This window comes from Tachypleus tridentatus, chromosome 2 (genome assembly GCF_004210375.1).
Source record: "Tachypleus tridentatus isolate NWPU-2018 chromosome 2, ASM421037v1, whole genome shotgun sequence".
Taxonomy (NCBI): Eukaryota; Metazoa; Arthropoda; class Merostomata; order Xiphosura; family Limulidae; genus Tachypleus; species Tachypleus tridentatus.
This window is the reverse complement of record NC_134826.1, coordinates 17,902,637-17,925,391: the sequence shown is the minus strand read 5'-3', so window position 1 is coordinate 17,925,391 and position 22,755 is coordinate 17,902,637. Positions and strand designations below refer to the sequence as shown.

Genomic DNA, 22,755 nt, shown 5'->3' with positions numbered 1-22,755 from the left:
TGAAGAAAAAAAATAGTCCAAAATTTTTTTCAGTGGTTTTTCAGTTTCATAAACTTTACGTGAGGTTAAAAATTAAGTACTTATTGAAACAATGGGGCCTGTGAAATGTTACGTGATATGGGAGCAACTGAATAATCATTCTACGGGTTAAAAGCAGGTTATTTTAATGTTCAAACTCACTCAACTAAATTACTTCGAGTAGCGATGTGAAGCTCACGTTTTGGCTGTTTTTAAAATATGTGTGCTGTATGTTCAATGAGTGTTTGTGGTACAGGAAGGAAAATAACGGTATTTATTAACCTAACTTAGATCCAGAGACTCGAAGAGTAACTTGTTGCTGACTGTATATATTTTTTAAGATTATGTTACTTTATAATACCGGAAACTCATCTGTTATGCACTAATACTTAATATTACCTGGGACGTTCACAAATATTCACAAACAAGTACAAAATATATCGAGTTACTTTTTTATGACGAGAAACCCACTTGAAGTAAAAATGTATCTCAGAACGGCTGAGATACAAAACATCGAGTCAGATTCTTCAACGCGTGATACAAGCAAAGAATTGTTTCGTATCTACGTTCTTTGAAAGTACTCAGCATTCATTATATGTCTGTTTGAAACGAAATATTCATTACCTACAAGAAAAAGGAAATTGATTTAACTAAACAAGACATCGCATAAATATTGTATTTCCTGAACTGTCTGTATTTCGAAGTATCAGTGTTCAAGTGGTGCTTTTTATTTTCAGTAAAGTTCAATTTGTATAATCTGAAAGAAATAACAATTATTAATATCTGTAACATAATCCTCACGTTCCGTATTGGAGGAACTGAAGCTGTGCCCAAATAGCTTCACGTGCTTTATTGTGTGAGTTATAAACTATCAAAAACAGAGTTTTAGAAATTACATATCAAGCAGCTGCCTTTCATAAAGTCTATACACAAGAATTATTTGGTTTGGTTATTTATATCGCCTGAACAACTTACGTTAAAGTCACGTGCGGCCTTTCAGTATATTTAGATCTCTGTTTAAAAACATTTTATACCTAGCGTGGTTTGATAATTGGGGACCTCGAGTCACAGTCTGTGGGTCTCCGGTTTGAATCTCTTCGTCGATTCATGCCCGTTATTTTAATCCTGAGGTCATTATGACATCAAGATCAATTTCACTATTAGTTGGTAAAATAACATCCTAAGAGTTGGCGGGGGTGATGTTAACTAGCTGCCTTCTCTCTCGTCTGTCACTTTAGACATACGGTACGGTTAGCACAGATAATTCCCGAGTAGGTTTTGGCGAAATTCAACAAGCAAACAAAAATACATTGGCTGTGCTTATTTCAATAAATACTTTCGGATAATTGAAGAAACTATAAAGTTATCAAAAATGTGTTAATGATAGATCGAGATTATTTTAATATTTTAACGCTATAGATCTCTATATAGTTAAGGTTTTTATTTATTTTTACAATCAAATAGTCACATGACCGTGTTTAAAATGCACGTGTGTTTATGTTCACCATATGGATAAGAATAAATCAGTTGATAAGGTAAGTAAAAGTGAACTGCTATGTCCTAGAGGTTACAACACACTATGTTCTGGATATACATATAACACTAAATTAGTGCGATACTATAACCAGGAATGAAATGTATATTTTAAAGGTTACAACACACTGTGCACTATGCTTTGAATATATACATATAACACTAAATCAGTGTAATAAAACAAGTAAGAGTAAGCTGCTATGTTCTATGTTCTGTATACATATACATAACATTAAGTCAGTGTGTTAATACGAAGTAAGAACGAAATGTATATTTTAAAGGTTACAACACACTGTGCACTGTGCTTTGAATATATACATATAACAAGTAAGAGTAAGCTCCTATGTTCTTTGTTCTGAATACATGTACATAACATTAAGTCAGTGTATTAATATGAAGTAAGAATAAAATGTATATTTTAAAGGTTACCACACACTATGCACTGTGCTTTAAATTTATACCCACAGCACTAAATAATTGTCGTAAGAGGAATAAGAGTGGGCTGCTGTGTTCTAGAGCACCATATTTGTTTATTATATTTATTAGGTTGTAAATTCGGACGATATTCGTAATTTCCTGGTATCTGTGTGTTAGATATATTTTAAAGTAGAAATTGTAGAGACGTAAGCCTAACTCTTATGCAGTTGAATGTCTAACAAAAGATATGTGCCATTTGTAATCAGGCTAATTGATACGATAACTTTTGTTGTATGTACACTTCTGCTTAGACATCGCCATATGCTTATTCTAACTTACTTAATGTTATGATACTTTGCGATTCAGTGTACAGTACCTGATGTTTAAACTTGTATAACCTTTCATAAAAAATCTTCCAAACGTTTGAAAAATAATTTATAGATATGTTAAATATAATTCATAATGTTTACCGATACGGTTACAATAGGAATGTAGGTTACAAATTTAAATCCGATTAATAAAGTTATCAGATATGGTTACAATAGAAACGTGGATTACAAAGTTAAATATAAGTTATAAAGTTTATAATCCTGGTTGTTGTAATATCAGATGACAAGACTTGACAAATTGTATTTTGGTTTTCTATTATGAAATGGCCTATCGAACGGTTATAAATAAGTCCGACAGCCGTAATAGTCTTGTCATTCTATTTTAAAACAGTTGGATGGTCTAACTTTTGTTACGTGGTGTATATACAGTGAAAAAACAATGCAGTGATCATCTGTTAAACAACAAGGAAGAGTTGGACGGTCTAATTTTTGTTGCGTGTTGTATATACAGTGAAAAAAACAATGCAGTGATCATCTGTTAAACAACAAGGTAAAGTTGGACGGTCTAACTTTTGTTACGTGTTGTATATACAGTGAAGAAATAATGCAGTAATCATCTGTTAAACAACAGGGAAGAGTTGGACGGTCTAACTTTTGTTACGTGTTGTATATACAGTGAAAAAACAATGCAGTGATCATCTGTTAAACAACAGGGAAGAGTTGGACGGTCTAACTTTTGTTACGTGTTGTATATACAGTGAAAAAACAATGCAGTAATCAAATGTTAAACAACAAGGAAGAGTTGGACGGTCTAACTTTTGTTACGTGGTGTATATACAGTGAAGAAATAATGCAGTAATCATCTGTTAAACAACAGGGAAGAGTTGGACGGTCTAACTTTTGTTACGTCGTGTATATACAGTGAAGAAATAATGCAGTGATCATCTGTTAAACAACAAGGAAGAGTTGGACGGTCTAACTTTTGTTAGGTGGTGTATATACAGTGAAGAAATAATGCAGTAATCATCTGTTAAACAACAAGGAAGAGTTGGACGGTCTAACTTTTGTTAGGTGGTGTATATACAGTGAAGAAATAATGCAGTAATCATCTGTTAAACAACAGGGAAGAGTTGTACGGTCTAACTTTTGTTAGGTGGTGTATATACAGTGAAGAAATAATGCAGTAATCATCTGTTAAACAACAAGGAGAAGTTGGACGGTCTAACTTTTGTTACGTGGTGTATATACAGTGAAGAAATAATGCAGTAATCATCTGTTAAACAACAAGGAAGAGTTGGACGGTCTAACTTTTGTTAGGTGGTGTATATACAGTGAAGAAATAATGCAGTAATCATCTGTTAAACAACAAGGAAGAGTTGGACGGTCTAACTTTTGTTAGGTGGTGTATATACAGTGAAGAAATAATGCAGTAATCATCTGTTAAACAACAAGGAGAAGTTGGACGGTCTAACTTTTGTTACGTGGTGTATATACAGTGAAGAAATAATGCAGTAATCATCTGTTAAACAACAAGGAGAAGTTGGACGGTCTAACTTTTGTTAGGTGGTGTATATACAGTGAAGAAATAATGCAGTAATCATCTGTTAAACAACAAGGAGAAGTTGGACGGTCTAACTTTGTTACGTGGTGTATATACAGTGAAGAAATAATGCAGTAATCATCTGTTAAACAACAAGGAGAAGTTGGACGGTCTAACTTTTGTTACGTGGTGTATATACAGTGAAGAAATAATGCAGTAATTATCTGTTAAACAACAAGGAAGAGTTGGACGGTTTAACTTTTGTTACGTGGTGTATATACAGTGAAGAAATAATGCAGTCATCATCTGTTAAACAACAAGGAAGAGTTGGACGGTTTAACTTTTGTTACGTGGTGTATATACAGTGAAGAAATAATGCAGTAATCATCTGTTAAACAACAAGGAAGAATCGGATGGTCTAACTTTTGTTACGTGGTGTATATACAGTGAAGAAATAATGCAGTCATCATCTGTTAAACAACAAGGAAGAGTTGGACGGTCTAACTTTTGTTGCGTGTTGTATATACAGTGAAAAAACAATGCAGTGATCATCTGTTAAACAACAAGGAAGAATCGGACGGTCTAACTTTCGTTACGTGGTGTATATACAGTGAAGAAATAATGCAGTATTCATCTGTTAAACAACAAGGAAGAGTTGGACGGTCTAACTTTTGTTGCGTGTTGTATATACAGTGAAGAAATAATGCAGTAATCATCTGTTAAACAACAAGGAAGAGTTGGACGATCTAACTTTTGTTACGTGGTGTATATACAGTGAAGAAATAATGCAGTAATCAAATGTTAAACAACAAGGAAGAGTTGGATGGTCTTACTTTTGTTACGTGGTGTATATACAGTGAAGAAATAATGCAGTAATCATCTGTTAAACAACAAAAAGAGTCGAACTCCAGTATCAATTTGACATACGATGTCAAAATGGAAAACTGTTAAAAAAACAAACTTGCTTTACTGATTTATTCTTTATGACTTACTGCTAGGATGAAGAAAATTTACGTTTTTAGGTCGATACTTCGACATTTCAGGTTGAATACATACAGTATTTAAGTCTGTACATCTGGCAAAGATTACATGGTTTCAGATTTTTCCTTTCAGAATATCGTGCTTACGAAAGCGTCAGGTGTAAATAACAGACGTTAGTTAGCCAGGAAAACCAAAATAACTCGAAGTAAAAAATACCAGAAGGAAAAATGGTCAATTTCTCTAAGCTCTTCCCAGTGGCATAGTGGTATGAATTGCGGACTTATACCTCTAGAAACCGGGTTTTTATACCAATTTTGGGCAGAGCACAGATAGCACTATGTGTAGCTATGTGTTTAACAGCAAATAACAACCATTATTCAAATAACATAGGAGAAATTTCTCTGAAGTTCAAATTTGGTCTAATTGAGCAGAGGTTTTCCACGATGAAAACTATATCTATTAGTTTTGTACTTGGCCTAATTAACTAATGGAATTAGTTTCAAAATTACAATTATTGTTTATAATCTCAGTCCAGTATTTTTAATATTCGTTTTTTATGGTTTGTTTGTTTGTTTTGAATTTCGCGCAAAGCTACTCAAGGGCTATCTGCGATATCCGTCCTTCATTTAGTAGTGTAAGACTAGAGGGAAGGCAGCTATTTATCATCACCCACCGTCAACTCTTGGGCTACTCGTTTACCAACGAATAGTGGGATTGACTATCATATTATAACGCCCTCACGGCTATAAGGGCGAGCATGTTTGGTGCGAGGGGGATTCAAACCCGCGACACTCAGATTACGAGTCGAACACCTTAACCCACCTGGCCATGCCGGGCCTCACTTTCTATGGTATAAGGTTTCACTTTAACAGAAATGGGAGCTTAGATGATCTTCGGGGATTGTAAATTTGTTTTTGAAAAAGCTGTTTATTTTCTTTATAGCACAGCTTTACTGGACTATTTGCTGTGTCCACTTTGAGGGATAAAACCCAGGATTTTAGAGATACAAAATTTATACCTATCGCTGTTTCCCCTGGAAACTATTGAAAACAAAACAATAAGTACAACAGTTTCGTAAAAAAAAACTTTCAGATGTTAAGTTTGCGGGTTTACAATGATGTAAATCTGGTTTAGGTATCTGTGTTGGGCAGAGCACAGATAGCCCATTGTGTAGCTTTGTGTTTAACTTCAAACAAACAAACAAACAAACAAACAGATGTCATGGTTAAAGTTTTAAAACATTATATGAACTCATAAAAAAAGAGAACATCGATTATTAGACGTTTTTTTTCTTAGGAAATAAGTAAAGATTCCATAATGAGACGTATTATATTTGATATAAAATAACACAGAACGTTAGGAACCACATTAGAATACAAGTGCAGAGGCGACAAAAAGTACAGTGCATTTTCTAGCTTTTGTCCAAAATAATAGTTAACTATAAGTTTTTAATATAATAATATAATATCTTTATTTTTACCTTAGTTTCTGAATATTTATATAAATCGAAATTACAAATAATTTAAAACGTAGTACAAAACATAAGTAGGAAATCTCACTAATTATAATTATAAGACCTTTCCTATATAACTTTCATCTTTTACAAAAATCAAATTCACAAGAAAAATAATTATATTTTGTATCAATATATCATTAACTCTGATCATTTGTGAGTAAGGCTTAATATTTTAGCTCCCTCATTACGTATATCAGACGTAATCAACCATTTAAAGTCCGCGAGCTGGCAAATCACAATGAAATAAAACGAACCCAGCTTTTAAGAACTGTGATAAATTTATGTTAACCACACTAGTTTCATTTCAATCGAGTAAACATAAAGCTAGTGATTGACATATGAGTTTCACTCTAACAAAGTGAACATAAAGTTTGTGGTTGACATATGAGTTTCACTCTACTAGAGATAACGTAAAGTTTGTTATGGATATGCAAGCTTCACTCCACCAGACAAAACGTAAGTTTCTGACTGACATACAGGCTTCACTCCACCAGACAAAACGTAAGTTTCTGACTGACATACAGGCTTCACTCCACCAGACAAAACGTGAGTTTCTGACTGACATACAGGCTTCACTCTACCAGACAAAACGCAAGTTTTTGACTGACATTCAGGTTTCGTTCTACCAGAGAAAACGTGAAGTTTGCGATGAATATTCGAGTAAAGAGCAGAAATACAGGTTAGGTTTGTGTGATGAATACACGAGTAAAGTGTAGAAATACAGGTTAAGTTTGTGTGATGAATACACGAGTAAAGTGTAGAAATACAGGTTAAGTTTGTGTGATGAATACACGAGTAAAGTGTAGAAATGCAGGTTAAGTTTGTGTGATGAATACACGAGTAAAGTGTAGAAATACAGGTTAAGTTTGTGTGATGAATACACGAGTAAAGTGTAGAAATAAAGGTTAAGTTTGTGTGATGAATACACGAGTAAAGTGTAGAAATACAAGTTAACTTTGTGTGATGAATACACGAGTAAAGTGTAGAAATAAAGGTTAAGTTTGTGTGATGAATACACGAGTAAAGTGTAGAAATACAGGTTAAGTTTGTGTGATGAATACACGAGTAAAGTGTAGAAATACAGGTTAAGTTTGTGTGATAAATACACGAGTAAAGTGTAGAAATACAGGTTAAGTTTGTGTGATGAATACACGAGTAAAGTGTAGAAATACAGGTTAAGTTTGTGTGATGAATACACGAGTAAAGTGTAGAAATACAGGTTAAGTTTGTGTGATGAATACACGAGTAAAGTGTAGAAATATAGGTTAAGTTTGTGTGATGAATACACGAGTAAAGTGTAGAAATACAGGTTAAGTTTGTGTGATAAATACACGAGTAAAGTGTAGAAATACAGGTTAAGTTTGTGTGATGAATACACGAGTAAAGTGTAGAAATACAGGTTAAGTTTGTGTGATGAATACACGAGTAAAGTCTAGAAATACAGGTTAAGTTTGTGTGATGAATACACGAGTAAAGTGTAGAAATACAGGTTAAGTTTGTGTGATGTATCAAGAATTTGCAATCAATAAACAGTTAACACGGAAAGTCGAAGCAAAAATAAACATGGATGAAGCAAACAAAAATACTGTGTTTCACACAGTTAATGTGTTAGGGTTTACCCGACACGATGAAATCATAGCTGAATATCACTATAGCAATGGAGTTTTAGCATGTATTTCTGGACTTACTCAAAATGAAGGGTCACCTATGCATCCGTTCTAGAATTGGGGTATATTTGTAGATACATACGGAAAGGCCTACAACACATACGCGAAGCGCACGCTTAAGAATACGTACATATATGTATTAAGTAAAAGTTTTCTAGTTAATTTATTGTTTATGTACTTTTAACCACGTTTCATTTTTGGGGCAACTTTAGTTTCGAATATGATAAAATTGTTTTTTATGCTATCACCAGCCAGTTATTACTTTTGTATCTTTGAAACCAATGAACGTAGATTAAAATAGTTATTATGGTCAGGCGTCTAGAACGACGGGTAACAATAATTAACTTAGATTAAATAAAAACAGAAAATAACATTCATTGTAACAACACTAGTTTTTAGCTTTGTCTGACGTGACGAAAATAATATTTCAATTAATATATGTATGTATACATATTCAACTAAGTTGTCGGTGGATATAAAGATATTCAAATAATATGTTCATGTATCAATATATATGCAAACATGTTGCTCATAAATATATATATATGAAAATATGCTGTTGATGGATATATATATGCAAGTAAACTATTCGCCAATGTATATATATATAATTTCGAGAGGAAAGATTTATAGAAACAATCTATATTTTCTGATAATTAACTTCGTTTTTTTCTAGAGAACCAGATCAGGAACGGAAAGAGGAGCTGCCCGTAAGAAAAACCCAGGCCTACATCGTCTTCGCCGCTCCGAACTCCAAAGGAAAACAAAACCAAAATAAAATCCGAATATTTCCAGTTTGCCTCTGATGGAGATAGGTTCACCTTTCGTAAACGCTCGGGTTGTAGTGATTTATATTTGTTGTGTTAAATAATAATCCTGTATGATAAACACATACAAGAAGGTCATTACAATAGAGTTCTCTGAGTTGTGATTTTAACTTCACATCACCTTTAGTAACCTTGCTCATAATTTAAACTAGAACCAAGTTCACTTTAGCCTATATCTCTGTATATCCAGTTTAATTATAATCACACTTTAATATAACTTAATTTTCCTTGATACCGGTGCAGAAAAAAACAAACTAAAGATGAAGTTAAGATAACCCTAAAAAACTATACGTTACTACAGCGTGACTGACACTAATGTTCTACTACAAGAGGTAATTAATAAAAATTGATATATGAGGTTTTGGTATAGTTATCTATGGATGGATTTTTCCAAAGTTATTATGTTTAAACATCCGTGATGACGAGAAACCCACTTGTGGATAAAAATATATATGTAAAATCGGCTGGTTTGGGTTGAGAAAATTTTTTATGTAGAGGAATGAACAACGATGAAGGTCCGTACGTTGTTCGCTCCTCTACATAAAATATTTTCTCAACCCAAACCAGCTGTTTTTACATATATATGTTTAAACATTTCTACCACGCTGGATGTGTCTTGTAGGCGTAGTTTAAAGATGTGGTTAGTTTGTTGGTCCTCTGACTTTACTACCACGCTGGAAGTGTCTTGTAGGCGTAGTTTGAAGATGTGGTTAGTTTGTTGGTCCTTTGACTTTACTACCACGCTGGAAGTGTCTTGTAGGCGTAGTTTAAAGATGTGGTTAGTTTGTTGGTCCTTTGACTTTACTACCACGCTGGAAGTGTCTTGTAGGCGTAGTTTGAAGATGTGGTTAGTTTGTTGGTCCTTTGACTTTACTACCACGCTGGAAGTGTCTTGTAGGCGTAGTTTAAAGATGTGGTTAGTTTGTTGGTCCTTTGACTTTACTACCACGCTGGAAGTGTCTTTTAGGCGTAGTTTAAAGATGTGGTTAGTTTGTTGGTCCTTTGACTTTACTACCACGCTGGAAGTGTCTTTTAGGCGTAGTTTAAAGATGTGGTTAGTTTGTTGGTCCTTTGACTTTACTACCACGCTGGAAGTGTCTTGTAGGCGTAGTTTAAAGATGTGGTTAGTTTGTTAATCCTTTGACTTTACTATGGAAATGTCGTTCGTTTTTTTGCTAGTTTACTCTGAGTTATATACATATATATATTGTGATATTTAAATATAATAACTATTACTAGCATAGTAGAATCCCTAACCATAACCAAGACTGTCTTGGTTATATTTATTATGATTTGTAGACTTCAAGGAACGTTTTTAACGTATTTATTTGATTTTTTACAAACTAACGCAAACATGTTTTATTGTATATCGTGGATCATTGTTTATTTCTTGGTTCTTAATTCGTCACAAAGCTATTCAGTGAGCTATCTCTAATATGCCTACCACAGAAAACAAAACCCAGTTCTTAGAGTTGTAAGTCTACAAACATATCGTGGATCATAATAAATTGATTTCATCCGCCATCTTGGTTTCTCCTTTACTTCGAGTGTATAATGAACCTTTTTGCTTAAAATCTGTTCATTTAATATTATTATTAGTTAAGATTCAAAACTTCGTGTTTGTTGCTCAAATTCTAACAATTATCTGTCAAAAGTTTGCTAGTTCTTTGTTGTTATTGGTTTTGTTCAAGTTAGAACAATAATCTGCCAACATTTTGCTCAAATTGTAACAATAGCCCGTGTTGCTTATAAAGATTGTATTTCATTAGAACTTATTGTTCGTTCAGGAATTTTGATTGTTCGTTGAGTTAACATTTCAAAATATGTTAATACGTTAAATAAGTTCGGAACTTTACCATTTCTATGAAATATCCTTATAACAAGTAACACGCATAATCTATTATTTGAATTTTTTTAACAGATTCATCATAATACTTAATATTGTACTTGTAAGTGTGAAGAGATAGTGAAGGACAAAGAGCACCAGTGCTGATTTAGAACAGAAGTTTGTTTGCACAGTGCAGAAAGGACAGATGTGCAAGCAGAAACAGATAAGTTCTTAACTCCCCTAAAGGAAGGCATGTTCTTTGATGTAGAAGAATGAGAACCAGCCAATCAGCATTCTTCGAACATCACATCCAAGATGGCTTCGCCACAGTTCTATTAGAAAACGTCACGATGCGAAGGCGAACTGTTTGGCGAAGAAGTGACTGTTGTCAGTGGTTCGTGTGAGATTACGTTCCCTTAAGCCTTAAGGGTGACTTGTGTTCAATTTGTTCCTCTGTCGTATCATTGAAGTAATAACATCTGTTCATTCTCCAGTTTTGTACATTAACTTTAGAATTAAAAAAAAAGGATACTAGTGATAGACATTAAGAGTATATTAAAATAATAGAGAAAAAGGATACTAGTGATAGAAATTAAGAGTATATTAAAATAATAGAGAAAAAAGATACTAGTGATAGACATTAAAAGTATATTAAAATAATAGAGAAAAAGGATACTAGTGATAGACATTAAGAGTATATTAAAATAATAGGGAAAAAAGATACTAGTGATAGACATTAAAAGTATATTAAAATAATAGGGAAAAAGGATACTTGTGATAGACATTAAAAGTATATTAAAATAATAGGGAAAAAGGATACTAGTGATAGACATTAAGAGTATATTAAAATAATAGGGAAAAAGGATACCAGTGATAGACATTAAAAGTATATTAAAATAATAGGGAAAAGGATACTAGTGATAGACTTTAAGAGTATATTAAAATAATAGGGGTAAAGGATACCAGTGACAAACATTAAGAGTATATTAAAATAATAGAGAAAAAGGATACTAGTGATAGAAATTAAGAGTATATTAAAATAATAGAGAAAAAAGATACTAGTGATAGACATTAAGAGTATATTAAAATAATAGGGAAAAAGGATACTAGTGATAGACATTAAAAGTATATTAAAATAATAGAGAAAAAGGATACTAGTGATAGACATTAAGAGTATATTAAAATAATAGGGAAAAAGGATACCAGTGATAGACATTAAGAGTATATTAAAATAATAGGGAAAAAGGATACTAGTGATAGACATTAAGAGTATATTAAAATATTAGGGGTAAAGGATACCAGTGACAAACATTAAGAGTATATTAAAGTATTAGGGAAAAAGGATATTAGTGATAGACATTAAGAGTACTAGTGATAGACATTAAGAGTATATTAAAATAATAGGGGTAAAGAATACCAGTGACAAACATTAAGAGTATATTAAAGTATTAGGGAAAAAAGAATACCAGTTACAAACATTAAGAGTATATTAAAGAATTAGGGGGAAAATGGTGATAGACATTATGATTATATAAAAAATAAGGAAGAAGGAAACCAAAGGTAAACATGAAGAATATATTACAGTAAGGTAAACATGAAGAACATATTACAGTAAGGTAAACATGAAGAATATATTACAGTAGTGAAGAAATAAGACACTAACGACATACTTCGAATGTATTTAAAAGTATTGGGTTACTTGAATATATGTATGTGTGAGCCTCAGATTAAAAATCACATATTTATCTAACACGTTCTAGTTGTATTCTATCTCAGTATTTTCCTTTAATTTATTAACGTTACAAAGTTCAACTACTTTTTTTTATTCGTCATATCGCATTCTATATTATTATTATTATTCGATACCTTTTCTTTAAATAATCAAAGTGTTAAAGCGAATTATTTCTTGTATCTGACATGTCTTAACGTTTCGGTACGTTCAGTTTCACTTCAACTTGTTGATGTAATATTCACGAGTTACTTGTTGAATTTATTTATTTTGATGTTACGATATGTTATTGCTTTATGTTTTCTCTAATAACTGGTCTTTTTTTCCACTGAGAAAATGTGGTTTATTTTCTGAAAGACGAACGCGCCTAATTTTTATATTTTCTTCATTGATTGACCAGTGTGTCCCTTCATGTATTATTTCAGGTGACCGAAGCGTCACCTAAACCTCACATTCAACTTAAGTTAATAGTGAATTTGATTGCATTCAAGGTTTTAGGTGTTTGGAGTTCTTTAAAGTCTTAATGTACTGAAATACCTTCCTCACATTACGAACACCGGTCAACGTATTATGAACCACTGATATCATGTTATGAAACCTGATATGATATTTTGCGCACATGACAACGTATTATTACGAACCTACGAGACTAATTATGAATTTCTGACAATATAATATTATTAGCGCACTTCAAAATGTATAGCACATCTGGCGACGTGAAGTCGTAATGTAATACCTTCAAATATAAACATCAATAATTATACATAAAAAACATTACAACAAAAAAATCATATCACCACTGAAATTATTGAATCTGAGAAAACAAAAGTAAATTTATCTGATTTCTTTATCCGCAGAAATTCCAAATATTGAGACAAATATAAGTAGTTAAGCCAAAATACAGTAGTGTGATAATTCCATGTGTGCGTGTCTGTGAACTAACAGTTTGCTCGAGTCTATAAACTGAAGCACAATCTTTGAATTACAACTGAATTTCTTAATTAAGTTTCACTTATTTTTCGTGTCATATGTACGACTAAAACTTTCTTATATAGAACATTATTGCGTTGTTTTTCTTTATTAGATTGGTTGGTTGGTTGGTTTGGCGTTTTATGGCGCAATGCAACTGGGCTATCTGAGTCTCTTTATTAAGTTTTGCATGTTCTTCGTATCAAATAATTAAGTAAACTTTTCTTATATAGAACATTCTATATTATTTTTATTATGTTTCGCATATTTTCCGTGTCATATAATTAAACTTTTTTATATAGAACATTATTATGTTTTGCATATTTTTCGTACCACATTTTAAAGTAAACTTTTCTTATATAGAACATTCTATATTATTTTTATTATGTTTCGCATATTTTCATTGTCATATAATTAAATTTTTTTATATAGAACATTACTATGTTTTGCATATTTTTCGTACCACATTTTAAAGTAAACTTTTCTTATATTGTTTTTATTAGGTTTCGATTATTTTTCGTATCCTATAATTAGGTAAAGTTTTCTTATATATTTGTTATCAGGTTTCGCTCATTCTTCGTGCCACATAATAAGGTAAAGGTTTCTTAAAGGAGAAGATATGGAACCAAAACCAGGAAATCAGATTTATTAGAACATGCACACGATCATGTCGTTTCTCTGCTACAGGTTTGTCATAAGGTTTCTTAGAGTGGTACTGGCTGGTTCCTGAATGTTATAAGGTGTATTTGACTTTTGTTTTGTTTCTGATGACGTCTAACAAAGTGACAAATCTCTCTCGGGGAACAAGAGTAAATAATGTCTACTGAGAGAAGTTGTCGATAATTTACGATTATAATTAAAAATCAGACTTATGGTCTTGTTGGTAGGTTTTAACGTGACTGAATGGATCAAGCTCTGTCACTCCATAACACCGCACGACATAGCGAAAATACAGCGAAATAAGCTCGTGCTAACTGGCGGACTAGAACCACAAACAGTTTGAAGCAAAGCATCCCAGTACTTCACCACTATCATGAATAATAAATATAATGAATGCTTAGGTGAGAAACGTAAACACAGCGCAGGTTGACGCTGAATTAATGTAGTTCTTAGTGTAGTGTTAAGTTGTTACAAAACATAAAGTAACTATAGGACTGGCACGTGAATAATTTGTTGTTTAATAAAAAATACTGTATATAAAAAATACTGTATAATATTGATACGATGAAAGAATTTCAAGAAAAACGTGTTTCTAATTCTTCGTGTTCGTTTAAATGAAACTTAAGCTAACTTCGATACAATTTATTTTGTTTGTTTATTTCTGAATTTCGCGCAAAGCTACACGAGGGTTATATGCGCTAGCCGTCCGTTATCTAGCAGTGTAAAACTAGAGAAAGGTAACTAGTGTTCACCACCTACCGCCAACTCTTGGGCTATTCTTTTATCAACGAATTATAGGATTGACCGTCACATTATAACGACCCACCGGCTGAAAGGGGGGCATGTTTGGTATGACGGGGATTCGAACCCACGACCCTCAGATTACGAGTCGAATGCCTTAACCATCCGGCTATTCCTAACTGAATAAGATAACTATTGCTGTTATTAATTTAAAAACCCAGTTCACATGTCGTGCTCGGGTTTTAATGAGCTCTAGAACATACTAATCATTCTAAATCCAGATAACCCACCTATTAATTCTATTAACTTTTTAACCAAACAAACTGAAACTTTGAATAATAACGGATTACTTAACTTATTTATCATCAAATAAACAGAAGTGCTTAATTTTTTAGACAATTGAATCCTCCATATTTACGTAATTGTATAACGAATACAATCTTCGTCGAGGACGTCCTATGTTTATTTAGCTAGTAGAACATTATGTGTTTACAATGACCATAAATATATGTACGCATATGAATACGTCGACGTGCGTTAATTTAAGTTTATATTTATTAATTCACACAACAAAGATTACACAAATTTTATTTGTGGTCAGTTGACTTGGTTGTCTAAAATGAACGATGAATTTCCCTACGTTCGGTGAGAACATTCTCAGATATAGACATACCAAATTAAAACGCATGATATACAGGGTGTTCGGAAAGTCACTGTGCAGTTTTGTTTGTTAATAAATATATGATTGCACAGTGACTTTCCGAACACCCTGTACTTGATGTGATAATACAATTAAGTCAAATAAAAATACGAAATTTTGTATCACAACGCTTTTGTATAAGCGTCTTTGCATGACGATTAATGAACAGTGTTCGCCATAAAATATTTGAGCTTATGTTTCGTACTAAAGAAATATCAAATGAATTAAAGTTGAGGAAACTTTGTAGAATTGCCAACAACTGCCTGTTGTTGAGACATAAGTGTAGAGGATGACGTTTCGAAAGTCTTCCGCCCATCGTCTTCAGGATAGTGAGAGGTTAAAGGTCAATATCTAAATTTCACTAAGCTTCACAATATTAAATTATAACGTATACTTTGGGAAAATATTATTACCTCTGGCAAAAGACATTGTAATTATACGCTCATTTTATTTTTTTAGCCCCATTTCATAACATAGACATTTTTCCAATTAAATATAAATTCTCTGTGATCTAAGCGTAATTTTATAAATCCACAAATAGCTGAGAATTTAATAGTATTTTTTCATTTGATATGTGCACGCTTTGCTCTGAATACAGTATATTCTTAGATTTTAAGCACGTATGTTTAATAACTTAGAACACACAGTAATTACTCCGTTTGTTATAAATATTAGCGGTACAAACAATTTTTAAACTGTAAACAGATATTTTAAACCAAGATTAATTTAAAGAATATTGTTGAAGATAAAACTATCTGTTCATGGGAATCTCGTTGGGCTTCCAGAATTTTTTTCAGACATTAAACAGCGATATTTTGTAAGTTTATAGAGTAAAACTCTAGTAACTTTTGTTTCTTATAAAGGAAAACATGCTCGTGAAGACCTATTGTTTTACTTCTCAAAATCTCTACAAAGTAACGTGTAGAAAGAAATCCTTTAAAATCTCGTATTTCATGTGACTTGATAAATAATGTATATAAATATTATTTGTCTGTTTTGTGATTAGGGCTAAAGAAGCTTTTTTAAGTTATCATTTTTCACTTTAGTTTCGAATTTCTTCATCTATGTTATTTTGAAACATTGTTTTCTATTCCACTAGCAAACAAACGCTGCTTAAAACGTATCTGTTTATAAAATACCTTGCTTCTATTTCACATTGCTAATTAATTAAACTAATAATGTATCAGTTTATTCCTTTGCTATTTTAGCATCATTAATATTAAATGGGTCCATCGAGACTATATTTTTTATATAGAATTACGGGTCTCAAACACTTATTCATGGGTTTTTTTACAACAGTGTTTAATTTCTAATTCTTAGATTGAAAAAACACCCGACTAGTTTAAAAGTAAATAACAGAAACTGTGTTAAACAGAAATGCTTTTCGAGTGACATAGAGAAAATAGATTATAGCGCCATTTTTCTTTTACTTTCTTATAATATGAATACAATTAATAATAGTATGTAGGTTATGTGTATCAATATAAGCCACGTAAACGTATTGATTTGGTACACTTAACGTATTATTTACTTCAGTAAGATTAATTCGTAAGCAGTCTTTAAGCAGTCTTTCTGTCGTTTTTTTTAAATTTTCAACGGTACCTAAACCTCGCTGAGTTAAGCCTAGTGAGGCAGATTCGCATTTAGCAATTACAGTCACATACGTTCTTGTTTGTTGATTTATCTGAAAATGTTTAATAATGAGTTAGAATAACATTCTAGTTATTGTTATGTTAGAATAACATTCTAGTTATTGTTATGTTAGAATAACATTCTAGTTATTGTTATGCTAGAATAACATTCTAGTTATTGTTATGGAAGATATGTTAGAATAACATTCTAGTTATTGTTATGTTAGAATAACATTCTAGTTATTGTTATGGAAGATATGTTAGAATAACATTCTAGTTATTGTTACGTTAGAATAACATTCTAGTTATTGTTATGTTAGAATAACATTCCAGTTATTGTTATGTTAGTACCTCATGAAGCCTAAGTAAATAAAAATAGATAATTTGAGAAATGTTACGGCGAGATGTGTTTGTATTTGACTCAAATATAATCATGTTGTTACCTAATAATCACCTTTCTCATGTTGTTACCTAATAATCACCTTTCTCATGTTGTTACCTAATAATCACCTTTCTCATGTTGTTACCTAATAATCACCTTTCTCATGTTGTTACCTATTAATCACCTTTCTCATGTTGTTACCTAAACAAAATACTTATAGAATATAATCACCTTTCTCATGTTGTTACCTAAACAAAATACTTATAGAATATAATCACCTTTCTCATGTTGTTACCTAATAATCACCTTTCTCATGTTGTTACCTAATAATCACCTTTCTCATGTTGTTACCTAATAATCACCTTTCTCATGTTGTTACCTAAACAAAATACTTATAGAATATAATCACCTTTCTCATGTTGTTACCTAATAATCACCTTTCTCATGTTGTTACCTAAACAAAATACTTATAGCAGTCTGTAAACAGTTAGGAATTTGAAAACATATAATCACCTTTCTCATGTTGTTACCTAAACAAAATACTTATAGCAGTCTGTAAACAGTTAGGAATTTGAAAACATAGCAAAATATTTGTAACCTAATAGTGATATACAAAAAACTCATGATATTATAAGTTTTTAAAATAGTCCAGTTCTGAAAAATAAAAAAATATTCGATGTTATATAGAGTTTATTTATATTACAATTAGACAATCAATGTTTTATTGTGGAAATGAGATTTTGAGAACAATACACGCAGGTTTCAGTAAGCACCATCAGTAAAGAGAACATACTGAGTGGTATGTGTCTGTGTAAGTCAGTGAAAGAGAACACACTGAGTGGTATGTGTCTGTGTAAGTCAGTGAAAGAGAACACACTGAGTGGTATGTGTCTGTGTAAGTCAGTGAAAGAGAACACACTGAGTGGTATGTGTCTATGTAAGTCAGTGAAAGATAACACACTGAGTGGTATGTGTCTGTGTAAGTCAGTGAAAGAGAACACACTGAGTGGTATGTGTCTGTGTAAGTCAGTGAAAGAGAACACACTGAGTGGTATGTGTCTGTGTAAGTCAGTGAAAGAGAACACACTGAGTGGTATGTGTCTGTGTAAGTCAGTGAAAGAGAACACACTGAGTGGTATGTGTCTGTGTAAGTCAGTGAAAGATAACACACTGAGTGGTATGTGTCTGTGTAAGTCAGTGAAAGAGAACACACTGAGTGGTATGTGTCTATGTAAGTCAGTGAAAGATAACACACTGAGTGGTATGTGTCTATGTAAGTCAGTGAAAGATAACACACTGAGTGGTATGTGTCTGTGTAAGTCAGTGAAAGATAACACACTGAGTGGTATGTGTCTGTGTAAGTCAGTGAAAGAGAACACACTGAGTGGTATGTGTCTGTGTAAGTCAGTGAAAGAGAACACACTGAGTGGTATGTGTCTATGTAAGTCAGTGAAAGATAACACACTGAGTGGTATGTGTCTATGTAAGTCAGTGAAAGATAACACACTGAGTGGTATGTGTCTGTGTAAGTCAGTGAAAGAGAACACACTGAGTGGTATGTGTCTGTGTAAGTCAGTGAAAGAGAACACACTGAGTGGTATGTGTCTGTGTAAGTCAGTGAAAGAGAACACACTGAGTGGTATGTGTCTATGTAAGTCAGTGAAAGATAACACACTGAGTGGTATGTGTCTATGTAAGTCAGTGAAAGATAACACACTGAGTGGTATGTGTCTGTGTAAGTCAGTGAAAGATAACACACTGAGTGGTATTTGTCTGTGTAAGTCAGTGAAAGAGAACACACTGAGTGGTATGTGTCTATGTAAGTCAGTGAAAGATAACACACTGAGTGGTATGTGTCTGTGTAAGTCAGTGAAAGAGAACACACTGAGTGGTATGTGTCTGTGTAAGTCAGTGAAAGAGAACACACTGAGTGGTATGTGTCTATGTAAGTCAGTGAAAGAGAACACACTGAGTGGTATGTGTCTATGTAAGTCAGTGAAAGAGAACACACTGAGTGGTATGTGTCTATGTAAGTCAGTGAAAGAGAACACACTGAGTGGTATGTGTCTATGTAAGTCAGTGAAAGAGAACACACTGAGTGGTATGTGTCTGTGTAAGTCAGTGAAAGAGAACACACTGAGTGGTATGTGTCTGTGTAAGTCAGTGAAAGAGAACACACTGAGTGGTATGTGTCTGTGTAAGTCAGTGAAAGAGAACACACTGAGTGGTATGTGTTTATGTAAGTCAGTGAAAGAGAACACACTAAGGATTACGTGTCTATGTAAGTCAGTAAGGAACACAATGAGTATCTTATAATTTTAGGTCAGTATTTTAATATTTTAACGTAAAGTTACATAAAGATAACATGAAACGTTATACTTGATTTTCACCCGTTGAAATGCGTGTCGGTTTAGATTTCGAACTGGTTAATGGTTGTTGTATTTCTGATGGTTTAAAGAAATAAAACTTTCGGCTTGTAGCTGATCCGCTCGTTACGTCTATACACATAAGACTTATTATGTCTGTTTATCTTATTTCGAACAACGTCATACATAATATAAAAAAAAACATTTTTACCAGTATTATAAACGTTTAGTAAATTCTGCGCATTCGCTTCATTAATATTCTACAATACACGTGCGTTGGAGCATGCAGTGATGTCACTTTTACGAAAAATTGTTTACTTGTTATCATCTCGTGTTTTCTACCCCATTACAAATTAAACAATAACTCGAGCGTTCAATGCACGTGTATCAGTGTTTCTTGCAGTTGTAGAGACATAAAAACAGAGTAATAAAATACAACCTGTCTCTCATTCGTTTCTTCTTCTGTGACGAAATATATTCAAGTCCAATTGAATCTCATGCAAATGTCTGAATATATTTATCCCTAAGCCTCTCGAAACAGGAAGTTTCATATTCTTATACGAACGCCTGTCAGTTCTAAGCGCTTTAAGACAGAAGATGAACTAATACTTTGAGATTAACGATACATGAACATAAGAACTGACATTAATATGCGGGAGCGTTCACTTTCATCTAGAATGAATTTCAAAGAATGAGTGACATTATGCAATATTTTAATGTTATTTATGTCGTGAATAATGCCATTTAATACTGAGATTCCTCCTCCCTCTGTCTGTGTCAACCATTTTGTCACTGACCGTTGTCATGTCTATCGGTAACAGACCTAATTTATCAAGTGACGCCATTTTATTCTTCTTTCGTTTTGTTTTCATTCTCGGAACACTGGGACTATTTCTTTAAGGTGAGTGTTATTCTGGTGGAACGAATTTTATGTTGAAAACTGGAATTTTATTTGATTATAATTCACTTCCTAATTACGTGAAACTTAAGTTTTTCTTGTAGACAATGTATACATGTTTTAATCTCGTTAGCTGAGATTTATCCTTCTTCGATTAAGACTGCAAAATGTGTATGTTTCATTAGCATGAGCAGCCCCCCGCTAGTACAGCGGTAAGTCTATGGATTTACAACGCTAAAATTAGGGGTTCGATTTCCCTCGGTGGGCACAGCAGATAGCCCGATGTGACTTTGTTATAAGAAAAAAACACAAACACCATTAGCATGGAAAATTCACGTACGATGTGGAAACAGTGCTTCTTCCAGACAGTTGACACTACCTCGTTATTTGTCTAGTTTCGTGTTTCTAGTGATTAAACATAACACAATAATCACACTTTAAGTCATGTAAGCATATATATCAGGAAACACGTTTTAGTCGTTTATCAAGCAGAAATGTCATGGCGCTGTTTGTACTGCGTTAATACTGAAATAACAATAATAACAACATTGTTACTGTAAATATTCATCACGTTTTAATCAAAGAAGCAACTACGCAAACGCGGCTTTACTCAAACGATTGGTCACACTTTAAAGAAAAGTCTTAGATATTTGTGACATTTGCATCAATACTCTCTTACTGTGAAAACGGATCATATTTTCATCAAGCATTTGCGATAGAAACTTAATGAATATTTTAACTAAGTTCTTGCTATGGGCAAATCAGTTCTAATATTTTGGAAATTTTGATCGATTGATTTAAGCAACCGAGTCTTATATGTTCCTTATTTTTCTCGTCGGTTTATTTTTGGTACTTCCTACAATTCTCAAGTAGTTATTATTGTCTTTCGAAAACAACAGGAAATAGCATGTAATAGAACCAAAGACATGTAAATGTTAAAAGAGCCTTAATTTGAAAATTCATATATTATACGTACAAGGAGAAATATGTCATATCATACACTTGTTCCTTCAACAGGCTTGTTTTCAAGCCAAAGCGACATCTATAATGTTCTAATTACATCTTGTGAATTACGTTCCAATTATAAATAGTCAGAGAAATATTGTTTATACTATAGTAGCGAAAATGTTTACAGGGGTAAAGCTGTGCGGTGAAGCAGACCTTTGTTATATCTGTGTATCACTGGAAAGAATTCCATACTATCTCTGAACGTATTATCAATTTCGGTATTTATTTACAACATTTCCGTATTTGTATATATAAAAGCACGAGCCTGTTAACTTGTGAACCAATTGATTGGTCCGGCAAAGCCAGGTAGTTGGGGTATTTCACTCGCAACCTGAGGGTCGCGAGTTCGAGCCTCTGTCTCAATAAACATCCTTGATCTCGTGGCGGGGTTATTATATGACGATTAGTCATACTATTCATTGGTAAAAGAGTGGTCCAAGGGTTAGCTGTGAGTGGTGATGACTAGCGGTCTTTCCTCTAGTCTTTCACTGCTAATCTAGGGATGGCTAGCGAAGATAGCCCTCGTGTAGCTTTGTGCGAAATTCATAACAAAATCAAAACCAAACAAACCTCTTGATCACATACATGACGCCTTCAAACGAATAGAGTCAAATTCTATAATTGCGAACAATGTGCTGTTAGGCTTGGGACTTAGCACTAATATTTTTTGCTTTTAAAATCCTGTTTACTATTTTCTTATTTTCGACTTAGTGGCATTACTTTCTGTTTTATTATTTATTTACTTTCTGGCATGTCCTTGTAACACAACCGTTTCTAGTATATCACACAGGAAAAGAGCCCACTGCTTCTTGGTTTGGTTTGTTTTGAATTTCGCACAAAGCTACACGAGGGCTATCTGCGCTAGCCGTCCCTAATTTTACATGGAGGTAGCTAGTCATCATCACCCACCGCCAACTCTTGGGCTACTCTTTTACCAACGAATAATGGGAATTACTGTCACATTATAACGCCCACACGGCTGAAAGGACGAGTATGTTTGGTGTGACAGGGATTC

The 22,755-nt window shown here is 33.0% G+C and overlaps 1 long non-coding RNA gene across 2 annotated transcripts in view; it reads left to right on the top strand.

Annotated features, from left to right (window-relative positions):
* Nucleotides 1-14,509, top strand: part of LOC143238988 (uncharacterized) — a 49,421-nt gene extending 34,912 nt beyond the window's left edge. The window contains exons 2-4 of one of the 2 annotated variants that reach the window (XR_013020899.1): nt 8,678-8,839; nt 10,750-11,125; nt 13,918-14,509. This is a non-coding gene — a long non-coding RNA (uncharacterized LOC143238988). Of the gene's footprint in view, nt 1-8,677; nt 11,126-13,917 lie in introns of both variants that reach the window. The other variant, XR_013020897.1, reaches the window with a different exon arrangement.
* The last annotated feature ends 8,246 nt before the right edge of the window (nt 14,510-22,755 follow it).